Source organism: Mobula birostris, chromosome 14 (assembly GCF_030028105.1).
Source record: "Mobula birostris isolate sMobBir1 chromosome 14, sMobBir1.hap1, whole genome shotgun sequence".
Classification (NCBI taxonomy): Eukaryota; Metazoa; Chordata; class Chondrichthyes; order Myliobatiformes; family Myliobatidae; genus Mobula; species Mobula birostris.
The window spans coordinates 92741504-92756518 of NC_092383.1; the positions used below are offsets into that span (position 1 = coordinate 92741504).

General features: G+C 45.9%; 1 long non-coding RNA gene across 1 annotated transcript; it reads left to right on the forward strand.

The window, feature by feature from the left end:
* The first annotated feature begins 516 nt into the window (after positions 1-516).
* Positions 517-12473, forward strand: LOC140210104 (uncharacterized). The gene is made up of 3 exons (XR_011889158.1): positions 517-1235; positions 1711-1784; positions 12193-12473. It is a non-coding gene; the product is annotated as an uncharacterized lncRNA (long non-coding RNA).
* The last annotated feature ends 2542 nt before the right edge of the window (positions 12474-15015 follow it).

Below are 15015 nucleotides of genomic sequence, written 5' to 3' on the forward strand. Positions count from 1 at the left end.
TAACATTGTGGGACAAGGGCCTGTACTCCTATAACAGGCAGGCAGAACTGAATGCAATACTCGGGCTGATGTGGCCAAACCAGAGTTTTTATAAAATTGCAGGATAACTTCCAGAATCTTGAACTCAATTCCTTGACTAGTAAAGGAAAGCATTGATAGATCCTTGATGATCGGTCAGGCCATGAAGTGATACGGGGCAGGAGATTGGGGCTGGGAGGAAAAATGGATCAGCCATGATGAAATGGCAGAGCAGACTTGATGGGCCAAATGGCCCAATTCTGCTCCTGTGTCTATGGTCTTATGGTCTAGTATGTTCGATTTACCACACTGACAACCTGTGGTGAGAAACCTGCATTTAACTGCACGATTGGAGCAGGGCCGGAAAAGGTTAATATTTTTCACAGCTGAGGGGGCTGTATCCTTGTTCTCGAAGCAGCTCTCTCTGTTTGGCCACAGCCTGATAACATCAGCGATTAGCTGTTTCTAAATTAAAAGGTTGACTGTGACCAGAAGGCATTATAAACACTGGCTGCACACAACGTTTCAACATCTGATATAATAATCTGTGTTTCTGCAACATGACGCACAAGTCGATTACGTGCCCTGAGTCAGTCGTTCAGACAAACTGCAGCCTGGGTGCTCTCTACAAGGCCTGAGGCCGGAATGCAAACAAAGCAGGTCACACCCAGGCCTTGCTTCCAAAAAAAAGCCTCCACGTTTACAAGACTTCACATCAATGTTAGTGATCTTCTCGATATCAGCGCCAGTTCCATCCACAACTGACAACAAACTCAAACCTGAGCTCCATTCTGGGCGTCTTTTTATTCCTTATCTGTCGGGAATTGTTTACCACGTGCAGACTTTGCCGGAGTCCAGGCACGTCCAAACCCTCGGAAGCTGAGACCGCCTGGCATTGCCGTAATCACTTTACTGTTTAGTTAAGGTCACGCAACCCTTTCTCAGCTGCCCAGTCAGCAGAAAAGGACATTGGCGGCAAAATCCCGGTCACTGCAGGACTCGTAAGTGTCCAGCACGAACCAGCAAGAGGAAACTTCGCTGTGGACTCTACTCATCCTGCAAGCTGCCTTTTCCAAAAGCTTCATACTGGAAAGTGCTAAGGGGCTATTAAAACATAAATTTCACACCATCTGAGAAGTTTCTTCTGATCAATCTGATTAATCACTGTGGGCCTTCCCACCCCCTTCTATCTATTACCTCAGTCCCTGCACGACACAGTAAGCACTTTAAACCACTTTTTATAATACCGTTTGCATTGTAAATATATGGTGGCATTTATGCTTATTTTATTTCATATCTGAACTTTGACCTTTGTTTTTTTTAAATATAATTCTTTATAATTGTGGATTGTTGCATTTGTTGCATGTCACACCCTGCACAACTCACCACAGCAAATCTCAACCACACGTAAGTGGGGAGTGAAGTTAATCCCAAACAAGAGAAGATCTGCAGACGCTGGAACACAAAGTGCTGGAGGAACTCAGTAGGCCAGGCAGCACCTATGGAGAGGGGTAAACAGTCGACGTTTCGGGCCAAGACCCTTCATCAGGGATAGCAGAGGGAAGGAGCGCTGTACCCCTCCTTTGTTAGATATGTATCTCCACCCCGCCACCCCACATGGCACATAGTGAACGAATCATGGGAGAAAGATTGTGTCTAGCTTATCACCGCCTCTCTAATTTTATACTCTAGCAGGACGAGCATGGATCAGATGGGCCGAAGAGCCTCTTTCCGCAGTGTACGATGTATGACTGCTCACCCGCAAGGTAATTCATCTGGTGATGTACTGCCTCTCCATAGCTTCCTCAGAGTCCTTGCTGTGTTAGCACTCTAGATGTTGGAAATCCTTTGGTAACTCATCACAGTGCCCCCACTTTCCTATTCTGGCTTCTACTCCCCTTCTTTTCCAGTCTTAAACATCGACTATTCATTCTTCTGCATAGATGCTGCCCGACCTGCTGAGTTCCGTGTACGTAGATCAACGGTGATATTTCTGATGTTAAGTCATCCTCAGTTTCTTTACCAGCTGAGGCAAAACCGTTGACTCTGATGGTGCTGCTCGGCGAGTGTCTCCATCCGGCCGCACTTGATGGTCCGTATCTTTCTATAACTTGCCACTCCACGCTTCTGTCTAAATGTCTTTTAAACATTGCTACTGTATCTGCTTCCAGAACTTTCCATGAGGGCACACTCAAGTTCAAGTTTACTGTCATTCAACATGTCTGCTGCCAAAGGAAACAACATTCCTCCAGACAAAGGTGCACAACACAGTACATGTAACTCACAAGCAACACATCAAGTAACACTATCACAAATAATAAAACATATTCAGATGGTTGTCGTTCAGCATAAGGTGTATTTAAGACACAAGTTAAAATGTCAACAGTAAGCCGCTGACACATCACACTCTACGTGACGAGACCTGGGCGGTGGCAGGGAATTCAGTAGTTTCACAGCCTCGGGGGAGAAGCTGTTTCCCATCCTACCAGAGCTTGACTAAATGCTACGGTGCCTCCTGCCTGATGGTAGGGAGATCGAAGAGATTGTTCGATGGATAGTAGTGATTACTGACAATGCGAAGGGCCCCCTGCATTTGATTAGGGTCTCTGATGGGTGGAAGAGAGACCCCGATGATTCTGTCAGTAGTCCAGCCACCTACCTTCCTTTGTGCTAAATACTTACCTACCCTTTGACTTTAAACTTTCCCCCTCTCACCTTCTAGCCGTGCCCTCTGGTACCTGACATTTCTACTTCGGGACTCTGACTATCTACCGTATCTGCGCCTCTCCTTGGTATATGAACTTCTGTTGGTTCTCCTCTTAGCCTCCAAAGTTAGATTATGAGAACACTCAGTCCTCTTTTATTGTCATTTAGAGATACATACATGCATTAAGAAATGATACAATGTTTCTCTGCAGTGATATCACTGAAAACAGGACAAGCCATCAATTTGATGAAGAACAAACTATGGGTACGGTAAATAAAATCTCAAAAGTCCCCGAGTCGATCGACTCCCGAGTCCCCGGTAGCAGGTGGCAAAAGGGAGAAACTCCCAGCCATAAACCTCCAGGCACCGTCAACTTGCCAATACCTTGGAAGCAGCCGACCACAGCCAACACTGAGTCCATCGGTCCGAAAATGTCGAGCCTCCGACCAGCCCCTCCGATACAGCCTCCCGAGTGCCATCCTCTGCCGAACGCCTTTGATCTCGCCCCGGCCGCTGTAACAAGCAAAGCCAAGGATTTCGGGGCCTTCTGCTCCTGAGATTCCGGTTACCACACAGTAGCAGCGGCAGCGAAGCAGGCATTCCAGAAGTTTTCCAGCTGTTCCTCCGTACTCTCACGTCTGTCTCCATCAAATCAGGATTGTGCACAGTCCCCTACTTGACAGATAACAGACATCACCACCGAAGTGGCTGCGCGCGCTGCCGTCTTCTCCTCCTCCGGACAACCCAAGTTTGTCCAAACTCTCCCTCTAGCTAATACTCTCTAATCCAGGCAGCATCCTGGTGAACCTCTCCAAAGCCTCCACATCCTTCCTGTAACGGGGCAACCAGAACTGTAGGCATGACTCCAAATGTGGCCTAACGGAAGTTTTATACCACTGCAAGTTGTGGTGTATTTTGAAATACCTTTCATCCAAATACACTCGGTGGCCACATTATTAGGTGCCCACTTACCTAATAAAGTGGCCAATCAGCGTATGCTCACAGTCTTCTGCTGCTGTAGCACATCCGCTTCAAGCTTTGATGTGTTGTCCACTCAGAGTCGCTTTTCTGCACACCACAGTTGTAATGCATAGTTCTTTGAGTAACTGTCACTGTTGTGTATTTAATGCGTCAGTAATATTTGAGTAGCATGTAAGTATATTGTTTGATTAAACATTCTTGTTTGTTTAAGTAATTCACTGCGGGTTATATGCAATGTTCCCTCTAATTTTTAGTAGGCAGTTTGCGCAAAAATCTTATGTTGTGCAAATTTTTTTCCAAAAGAATCTTCCATCCTTGGACTCACTTTACACCGCACGCTGTCGGAGCAGTGCTGCCAGGATAATCAAGAACACGACCCACCCAGCCAACACACTTTTCATCCCTCTTCCCTCCGGGAAAAGGCTCAGGAGCTCGAAGACTCGTACGGCCAGATTTGAGAACAGCTGTGATAAGACTGCTGAACGGATCCTGACCCGGATCTGGGCCGTACCCTCCAAATATCCGGACCTGCATCTCAGTTTTTTTGCACTACCTTACTTTCCATTTTTCTATTTTCTATTTATGATTTATAATTTATATTTTTAATATTTATTAATTTTTACTATTTTTAATATTTAATATTTGTAATCCAGGGAGTGGGAAGCGCAGAATCAAATACCGCTGTGATGATTGTACGTTCCAGTATCAATTGTTTGGCGACAATAAAGTATAAAGTATGTGCACACTGAATGCACGCATGGCACAGTTTATGTAGGTTTACAAAATATTTGATGTAAAACTGCACTGAATAAAAACAAAATAACATACATATTTAAGTCACTCAGTTATATGTGAAAATACATCATCACGCCTCCAAGTCATACGTGCATGCGTCTCACTAAAGTAAAAACAAAGTACACTCAAGTTATGCCAGCTTCGTATTTTTCTTTCAATTAGTTTAATGTTTTGGAGTTACAAAATATAACAGTCACCTTCCTGTCAGCTTGAACCAATCTGGCCATTCTCCTCTGACCTCTCTCAATAACAAGGCATTTCCACCCACAGAACTGATGCTCACTGGATTTTTTCTTTGTTTTTTTGCACTTTTCTCCGTAAACTCTAGAGATTGCTGTGTGTAAAAATCCCAGCTGATAAGGGATCTAGTGTTTTCCCGACGTATATGATGAATGAACTCATCTCAGGCTTCCAGTCGGGTACAGGTATCGATTATAACCGACGTTTCAATTACAAACTCTGCCATCTTCTTCAGCCATGATGGCTGGGCATGTCTAGTCAGATGATATTTATACCCCTGTAGGCTGTCCTTCCTGATTGAATAGTCCTCATCCAGTCAGGTTTCCAATCTCCCACCTTGTCTTTGCTAACATTCTTTTTCTCTAGTTTTCATTCAATTGCTTCCTTCACCAGGCAATCCCAAAAGCTATTGGCGTGGCACAGTAGTTTGTGCCATCAAAGTCAATCTTGTGGCCATTGAGAATTCAGTGTTCTTGCTGCTACTGATTTCTCTGGGTAACCCACTCAGTACAACTCCTGTGCTCTTTGATGTGTGTTTCCACCGTGCATCCTGCCTGGCTGATATACGCTGCCCCGCGTTCACAGGGGATCTTGTAAACGCCCCCCGTCCTGAGTCCCAGGTCATCTTTGACCCGTATAATCTGTGACTTGAGTTTCCTCAGCAAGCCAAACTACACCTATGGAAAAGAGTAACAATTGACGTTTCGGGCCAAGACAGTATCTATGGAAAAGAGTAAATAGTTGACATTTTGGGCCAAGACCCTTCACCTCTTGGCCGGAAATGTCGACTACTTATTCTTTTCCATAAATGCTGCCTGGCCCGCTGAGTTCCTCCAGCATTTTGTGTGTGTTGCTTGGATTTCCAGCGTCTGCAGATTTCCTCTTGTTTGTGACATGTGCTTCCTTACAGGTTCGTATAAATCCAGTACTTATTCAGGATCGTGGCCATCCTTGCAGAAACCATGGGAACATAGGGAAGACTGGCAGTAGTGATGGGTCCTCCTTCATTGCTAGGTTCGTAGTGTGGCCTCATGGACTCCAGGCACTCCAAAGGTTCCATGACCAACTGATCAGTATACATCAAAACATTCAGTTTACAGTGGAGATGGAGAAGGATGATTGCCTCCTGTTCCTAAGCATTCTAATATGATGGAAACAAGATGGCAGCCTCGGACATGGCATCTATCGGAAACCCATTCACATGGACTTATAACTCAACAATAACGACCACCGTCACGTCTCCCGACGTAGAGTGGTTCTTTCTACCTTGATTAACTGTACAAAAACTATTTCAGACCCGGAGAGTCCCCCCGAGGAAATAAGATAGTTATGCACGACGTTCCTACAGAATGGCTACAAGATGAAGGAAATCAATCAGGCCCTTAATGGGCCTAAGGAAAACCCAGGAAACCGAACAACAAGGAGGAGCCCGTCACTACCGCCTGTCTTCCCTATATTTCCACGGTTTCTGGAAGGATCGGCAGGATCCTGAGGAAATACCAGATTAACACCATCCACAAACCCGTAAGGAAGCTCAAATCACAGTTTATGCGGGTCAAAGATGGCGTGGGACTCAGGCTGGCTGCTGTTTACAGGATTTCCCGTGAATGCGGAGTAGCAGGTATAGACCAGGTGGGATGCATGGTGGACACCCACATCAAGGAGCACGGGAGGTGTATCCGTTTGGGTGACCCGGAGAAATCGGCCGTAGCAGAACACTTCAATCGGTTGACTTCGACAACACAAAACAACTGAGCTTTTGGGACTGCCTGGTACAGGAAGCCATTAAAATAGAACTAGAGGAAAAGAATTTTAACAAAGACAAATGTCTCACTCCGAGTAAGAACTGGAATTCGATTGTAAACAAGGTGAGAGAATGGAAACCTGATTGGATGGGGATTAACTGGAAGACTACCACACACTGGAGGCTGTGGTAGAACGAAGGATCCTACGGAAAATCCAGGAAATTCTTGTCAATGTTCCCCGCCTTCTGCATGCCCCCTTGGCTGAACAGAGGAGCACTTTTAGTAATAGACTAAGACAACTGCACTACTCTGAAGAGCGCTATATGAGGTCATTCTTACCCTCGACCATTAGGCTCTATAATGACTCAACCTATAGCTGGGAAGTGATGACCCCCTCCTGTTGGACTGTTTGTGGTAACTTATTCTTTTATTTTTTCTTACTTCTAATATTTTATATTTGTATATCTGTTAACTTGTAATGCTACCGTGACACTGTGATTTCCTTTGGGATCAATAAATTAGTTATCTGACCAATCAGGAGGGATGGTCTAGGTGGGTAGGTGGGGGGGGGGGTTATAAATACCACTGGACTAGACATGCCCAGGAATCATCCCTGAAGATGATGGCAGAGTTTGTCATTGAAACATCGGTTATACTGATACCTGTATCAGCTGGAAGCCCGAGAAGAGTTTATTCAAAAATCACGGGTGATCAGCAGTTTCTGAGATACTCAAGCCACCCCATCAGGCACCAACAATCATTCCATGGTCAATGTCAATTAGATCACATTTCTCCCCCAGTCTGATGTTTGGTCTGGACAACAGCTGAACCTCTTGACCACGTTCACATGTTTTAATGCATTGAATTGCTGCCACATGACAGATATATGTATTAACAAGGTGTGCAGGTGTAACTATTAAAGTAGTCACTGAGTGTATATGTCCTTTCTTGTACTTGCTGAAAGCACTTTCCCCTGGTATGGATTAAATGGATATTCTATGCTTCTCTGGCCATGAACCAATGCAGAGATGTACGAACGGCAGCCAACAGCAGAACTCCATGTTCCAGAGCACAGCCTGTGCTTCTGAGACCTCTCTAGACATTGGGAGAGGCTTGTTCCATCCAGGAGAACAGTAGATACAGGATGTACTCCTGCTAATGCAGGGGGCACAGAGACATAACGCTTGTGTTACGGGAATAGCAGCCGGAGTTGAATCCAAAGAATTCAAATCCCACCATGCCAGCTGAGTAATTTAGACTCAAGTTATTAAATAAATCTGGAATTTAAAGAAAAATGCAGTAACCATGGAAACTATGGAATAGCTAAATGAACTTTACTTGTTCAGAGGAAGAACTTACCTCTTTAACTCAACCTGGTCTATGTGACTCCAACCAGTGTGATTGAACATACAGTGCAGTACAGGCCCATCGGCCCAAAATGTTGTGTGGACCTTTTAATCTACTCTATGATCAGTCTAATCTTTCCCTCCCCCCATAGCCCTCCATTTTTCTTTCATCCATGTGCCTATCTAAGAGTCTTTTAAATGTCCCTAATGCACACCTGCTCCACCACCACTGCTAGCAGAGCGATTTCGGATATGAAAGGGTATGAGGAGAGTTTGATAACTCTAGTTCTGTACTCGCTTGAGTTTAGAACAGGGGTTCCCATCCCTTTTTATGCCATGGATCAATGCCATTACGCAAGGGGTCTGTGAACCTCCGGTTTAGAAGAATAAGGAATGGATCTCATTGAAACCTATCAAATATTGAAAGGGATAGACAGAGTGAATGTGGAAAGGATGTTTCCAGTGTAGTGGTATCGCTTTAGCTCAAGATGAGGGGGAATTTCCTTAGCCAGTGGAAGGTGAATCTCTGGAATTCATTGCCACGGATAACTGTGGAGGCCAAATCAAAGATTAACTCTGGGTGAAGAAATTTTTTCTCCTTCCTGACTGGCTTGGCCCTTTTCTTAAGACTGTGACCTATAGATCTAGACACCACTGCATTGTCTTTTCTTGTCACTGTTGTTGTTCGTGTTGTTCTGCTGAATATTGCGGGCGTGCTATTTTGGCATTGGAATGAGTGGTAACACTCGTGGGCTGCCCCCAGCACACCCTTGAGCGTGCTGGCTGTTAACGCAAATGGTGCTTTTCATTTGTATGTTATAATGTATGTGATAAATAAATGAATCTGAATCTGGTTCGTCAAAGCAGAGCAAAACTCCGATAATCTGGGTTCCGATTGTCTGAGTATTCCAATATTTTGGCATCCTGCTTTCTCATCAGCCTATCCCCCGAGCCGGGTGTGTGGAGCGTCTGCGGCAGGAGCCAGTGTCGGGACTATGGGCCGGATGTGAATCCGGGGCCAGGATTCGGATCAGGAACGTGGGAAGATGTCAAGCCGGAGAGGGATCTGCACCACTCGAACGCTTGATATTGCTTTTAAACTCGCCGGGTTTTCTAGAGAATTCACTCGCACGCTGTGCGACAGGTGGAAGAAGTGAAGTCAAAATATGTGCTTCGGTATCATCTAGAGGAACTTCCAGAAGTCTGGAACGTCTGTCGGTAGATCAGATGGGTCCAGCCGAAGGATCTCGATTCAGAACACCTGTGCCTGAACCCTTCCAGCAGACTGCGTGTCGCATCAGACTCGAGCACCTGCAGTCTCTTGTGTGGTCAATGAGTCAAGCTGGCAGAACGGGTTGGATCAGTTCATCCGTGGGAAAATTCCGCCCCGGTCGTCACGAGGGAACTTGCGAGGAGAGTCGGCAGGTGAACTTTAACCCTGACCAGAAAAACAGGCCCCTTTGCCACCCTCCCAACCACCCACACACATACACAGAGCCAGGCCACCTCCAGAGTCCTTGGCCCAGACTCTCCAACTCACAGGCATCAGCCCTCCGGCCTCCAAGCCCTGGACCAGACTGGCAGACATCAGTCCTCCAACTTCTAGGCTTCAGTGTCTGGTATCAACATAGGAGCTTGCTGATCACAGGACTTTGAACTCCAGACTTGCACGGATCTCTGACCCTGGGACTCGCTGACTGGGGGGTGGGGGGGGTGGAATCACTGGCCATTGTGTTTCTTGCCTACATAGTCCTCTGATCCTAGGACTCACTGACCTGAGGGCTTGCCAGTCTTCATCCTCAAGCCCTTCCAACCACGGCCCTTGTCCACGTGAGTACTTCAGACAGTCTGGAGTCCCGCCCTGCCGCAACCCTTCCCCAGCAGCCAAATGCTCACGTTCAGGAAGGAGAACCAGATTTATTATCACCATCTCATACAACATGAGATTTGTATTTTTCACAGCAGCAAAAGATGTAAAATCGGTATAAATTACAAAATAAATAGAGCACCAAAGGATAGTGACGTCATGTTCATGGGTTCATGGACCGTTCCAAAATCTGAAGGTGGAGGGGAAGGAGCTGTTCCTAAAACATTGAGTGCGGGTGTTCAGGCTCCTGTACCTCCTCCCTGATGGTAGTAGTGTGAAAAGGCCATGTACTGGGTGACAGGGCTCCTTTATTGATGGATGCTGCCTTTCGAAGCTGTCCACAGTACTGGGATGGCTTCTGCCCGTGATGGGGCTGGCTGAGTTTGCAACTTCCTGCAGCTTTTTCAGATCCTGTGAAGTGGGCCCTCACTTGTCCATTCAGAAGTCTGATGGCGGGTAGTGATGAGAAGGGAAGATAATGCTTCGACTCCTTCCAGTGGTGCCTAGATCTATGGATCACAGACTTAAGAAGAGGGCCAAGCCAGTTAGGGAGGAGAAGAAATCTCTTCACCCAGAGGTAATCTTTGAAATTTCCTACTCATGAATCTTATAACTATGGGGTAGGGCTTCCCTTGAGCCTGATGTTATGTGTGTTCAAGCTTTCCTTTCTTCTTCCCAACGGGAGATGTGGTGGGGTGGGTGGGGGGCGGAGAGGAGAGAGAACATCCGGGTTGGTTAGGGTCTAATGTGCCGGCTGCTTTACTGAGACAGTGGGAAGTGTAGACAGAGTCCATGGAGAGGAGGCTGGTTTCCGTAACGTGAATAATATTTACTGCAGGACAATGGAAACCTGCTGAATCTTAAAAGAAATGCAATATTCTGTTAGACAATGTAAGACTTAGCGGGGTGTGAAGACGGACAGCAGGGGAGAATTTTAGGAACAAGAGAAACCCTCTCTGCAAGGCTTCTGCTTATAAGACACAGAACATAGAAATCTACAGGCCCTTCGGCCTACAATGTTGTGCTGACCAAGTAACCTACTCTAGAAACTGCCTAGAACTATCCTACCGCACAGCCCACTATTTTTCTAAGCTCCGTGTACCTATCTAACAGTCTTTTAAAAGACCCTATTGTATCCGCCTCTACCCGCCGCCAGCCCATTCCACACACCCACCTCTCTCTCTGTGAAAAACTTACCCCTGACATCCCCTCTGTACCTACTTCCAAGCACCTCAAAACTATGCCCCCTCGTGTTAGCCATTTCAGCCCCGGGAAAAAACCTCTGAATATCCACATGCTCAATGCCTCTCATCATCTTATTACCTCCAAATTTAGAGCTTAGAATCATAGAACACTACAGTACAGAAACAGACCCTTCAGCCCATCTAGTCTGTGCCCAAACTATCATTCAGCCTAGTCCCATCAACCATCTCCTGGGCCGTAGCCCACCATACCCCTCCCATCCATGTATTCATCTAAACTTCTCTTAAAGATCGAGACTGAACATCCACTAGCACTCCAACCACCCTCTGAATGGAGGCTCCCCTTTATATTCCCTTGAAATATTTCACCTTTCACCCTTAACCCTCGACCTTGAGTTCTAGTCTCACCCAACCTCAGTGGAAAAAGCTTTTAACCAGTACGTCCTCTCCCTTCACAACCTGAAACAAGCTGCAGACATGTTAAAACACCCATTTTTTCTCTCTAGAGTACTTAGCCCTGTTGTGATTTGAGACTGATTTTAACCAGAAGCGTCAGTTAATAACATTCCTAATGACTACACGGGGACAGAGTACTCCAGATAAACAAGAAAACCCAGGAGAGAAGGTGAACCAGTTACGCATTGGTTCCCGAAATAGGAATAGGCTGCCGAAATAGGAATAGGTTCCCGAAATAGGAATAGGTTAAGTAAATTGTTCTGTTTGGAATAGTTAAACACAGGTACAACAAACTGAGGTGATCTCCAAATAATTTTTAAAAGTTGCCCAATAGCCGTAAAATCAATGCAGCCAGTGGACTGGGCAAACTGTCTGATCCGGAATAAACTAGGAAAATAAATAGGGAAGGCCTTCAGTAAATTAATAAATAAATAAAATGTTTTTAAAAAATAATATTACCCAATGGTCATAAAATTAATGGAAGAAAATCCTTTAACCCTTTCCTGTCAGGAAACTGATAGACTTGGATGGAACATAAAACAGAGAACATAGAACAGTACAGCATAGAATCAGGCCATTCAGCCCTCAATGTTGTGCTGAACCAGCTCAAAAGCAAATCAAAAGCACCCAAGCACTTGTAAGGGGATTTCATCTCTTATGTTACTGCGTAGGCTCATTAAAATGGCTTCTTCGTTATGTTATACTTGGGAATGCTTCTTCGTTATGTTAAACGCTGAGAAAGTTTTTGTGCTAGCAGCTTGTTTTTGTTTAGACTGTGATAAGAATATGTTACGAACCAATTGGGATAGTTGTTATGTTTTTGGTGTATGCGCAGGATTTTGGGGGAGAAGGCGGGAGAGAGAGACAGAGGATGGACCAGCTGCTGTGAGTCCACTAACGGGGTCGGACCCCGAGGAGGGCGTTCGGCGAGGAGAGGAGACGGAGATGGACTCGTGTGGAGCGTCTGGTCAACCACCGTTGTTGGTCCCAGGCGGCCGGTCAAGGTGGTCCGAAGGGTCGCAGGGTGAAGAAGAAGGGCCTGAGCTCCAAATGTTTGTGCACAAAGAGATTGAACTTTGATAAGTGTGGCGCCTTTTATTTTCCTTTTATATTTTATTCTCTATTAATTATATAGTTCCAGTAATATCTATAAACTGTAAATCATTTAATCGTATCTGGTGTATTGTCTGTTACTTGTGCGGGGTGGGGTACATCACACAGCATCCACACAAACTGATTACCCAGTTTGGCGGGGCCGAGGGCTGTTTCCCTAGACGTCAGCAAGCCGAGCGACCTTGAGGTTGGCCAGGGGGGCTACACACTAATCCCTCCTACCTACACAATGTCCATATCCCTCCATCTTCCTCACATCCATGTGCCTATCTAAACGCCTCTTAACAGCCTCTAATGTATTTGCCTCTACCACCACACCTGGCAGCGCACCCCAGACATCCACCACTCCCTGAGTAAAAAAACTTACCCCTCACCCTTCCTTGAATGTAGCCGCTCTCACCTTCAATGCATGCCCTGTGGTAATACTCATTTCAACCCCAGGAGAAAGATACTGTCCGTGCCTCTCATAATTGAATTCACCTCTATCAGATCTCCCCTCAGCTTCCAGCGCTCCGGAGATAAACTGCCCAAGTTTTTCCACCCTCTCATGCCCTCCAAACCAGGCAGCGTCCTGGTGAACCCCTTCCACATCCTGGACATCCTTCCTACAGTGGGGTGACCAGAACTATACACAATATTTCAGAGTTTTATAAAGTTGCAACATAACTTCTTCACTTTTGAACTCAACGCCTCGACTAATAAGCATTATATAAACATTCTTAACTACCCCATTGACCTGGGTAGCCTCTTTCAAGGAGCTAGGAACTTGGATAGTGTAGACATGCAGATGTTTGGACAAAGAGAATGGTTCTAATTGTGCAAGGGTCAGAACAGAAGGATGTCCCTTTAGAGCAGAGATGAGGAGGAATTTCTCTCGCCAGACATTGGTGAATTTGTAGAATCCATTGCCATAAACAACTGTGGAGGCCAAGTCATAGGGTATACTTAAACAGAGATCAATAGATACTCAATTTTTTTTTTGGCGTGTGCCTGTGTGAATACGTCTGCGTGTGTGTCTGCGCCTCCGTGCGTGCGCGTCTGTGTGTCCGTGCGTGCATCCGTGATGATGTCTTTTTCATGGCTTTTACAAGGCGCGGAGCAAGAGAGAGACCGTGTGGCGCGTCACTCCTCACACAGACATTTCCGCAGTATTTTCCCTTTATTTTACGAGGTCGAGTTGCAATCTCGACACTCAACCCGGCACGGATGGAAAACGTACTCGGGAGTGGACCCGACTGGTTTCGAACCCGGGAACCTCCACTCCCGGGTCCGGCACCGATATCATTGCGTCACCAGCCGGCCCTCAATTATCTTTTTTGAGGTGAGGGGGAAGCTGGTGGGTGGAGGAGGGAGATGTATTCAGAAGCTGGATAGGTGGAAGAAGTAAAAATTTGAAGAAGGTATCTGATAGGAGAGGACAGTGGACCCTGGGGGAAAGGGAAGGAGGAAGGGAACCAGAGGGAGGTGATGGACGTGTGAGGAGAAGGGCTGAGAGGGTAGGCAGATGAGATAAAGGGCTGAAGAAGGAATCTAATAGGAGAGGACAGATCAGAATGGTTTTTCCAAGCAACACATCCTGACAATTGGTTCCCGTTCTATGACATTTCTAGTCTGTGTGCTCAAAATATTCTTCATTCCAAGCGCTGAAGAACTCACTTCAATTAATTGGGAAAGATAATTTGAAAGTTCAAAGTAAATTTATTATCAAAGTACATATATGTCATGATGTAGAACCCTGAGTTTCATTTTCCTGTAGGTACACACAGTAAACACAGTAGAATTATTGAAAGACTGTACCCAGCAGGATGGGTAAACAACCAGAGTGCAAAATACAACAAACTGCAAAATACCACAGAGAAAGTAATAATGACAAAAGTGAGTCTGTAGGTTGTGGGGAACAGTTCAGTGATGGGGCGAGTGAAGTCACCCCCTCTGGTTCAAGAGCCTGGTGGTTGAATGCAATTCTGTCTCATGCGCTGATATTCGAAGACATGCAGTTGGGAAAGCCCTGTAGTAGTTTTACAGCATGAGACAGGCCCTTTGGCCCTACTGGTCCATGCTGACCCTGGTGAAACCAAGCTAGTCCCATTTACTCGCATTTGGATCATCTCCCTGTAAACCTTTTCTATGCCATGGGATCCCTACCATTAACCAAGAGGCCCATGGACACTAGGTTGGGAACCCCTGGTCTAAACCTTTCTCATCCATGTACAGTGTCTGTTCAAGTGCCTTTTAAATATTGTTAATGCGTCTGCCTCAACCACTTCCTCCAGTAGTTCATGTTCAAGTGGACATTCAACCAGACATGAACGTCCATGAGGGCAGCCAAGTGAAACAGTGTTCCTCTGGAGCCAAGGTACACAACACAGTACCACACTCATACGCGGCACAAGGCACATATAAGATTGAAAACAAATATAAGACATTAGTAAAATACAGTCACACAAAAATAAACTGTCCAAGCCCCTGAGTCCATGAACTCAACACAGCTTGCCTTTTGCCGAGCATACACCGAGGGGCAGCACTGGAGGGCGCACCACGCCAC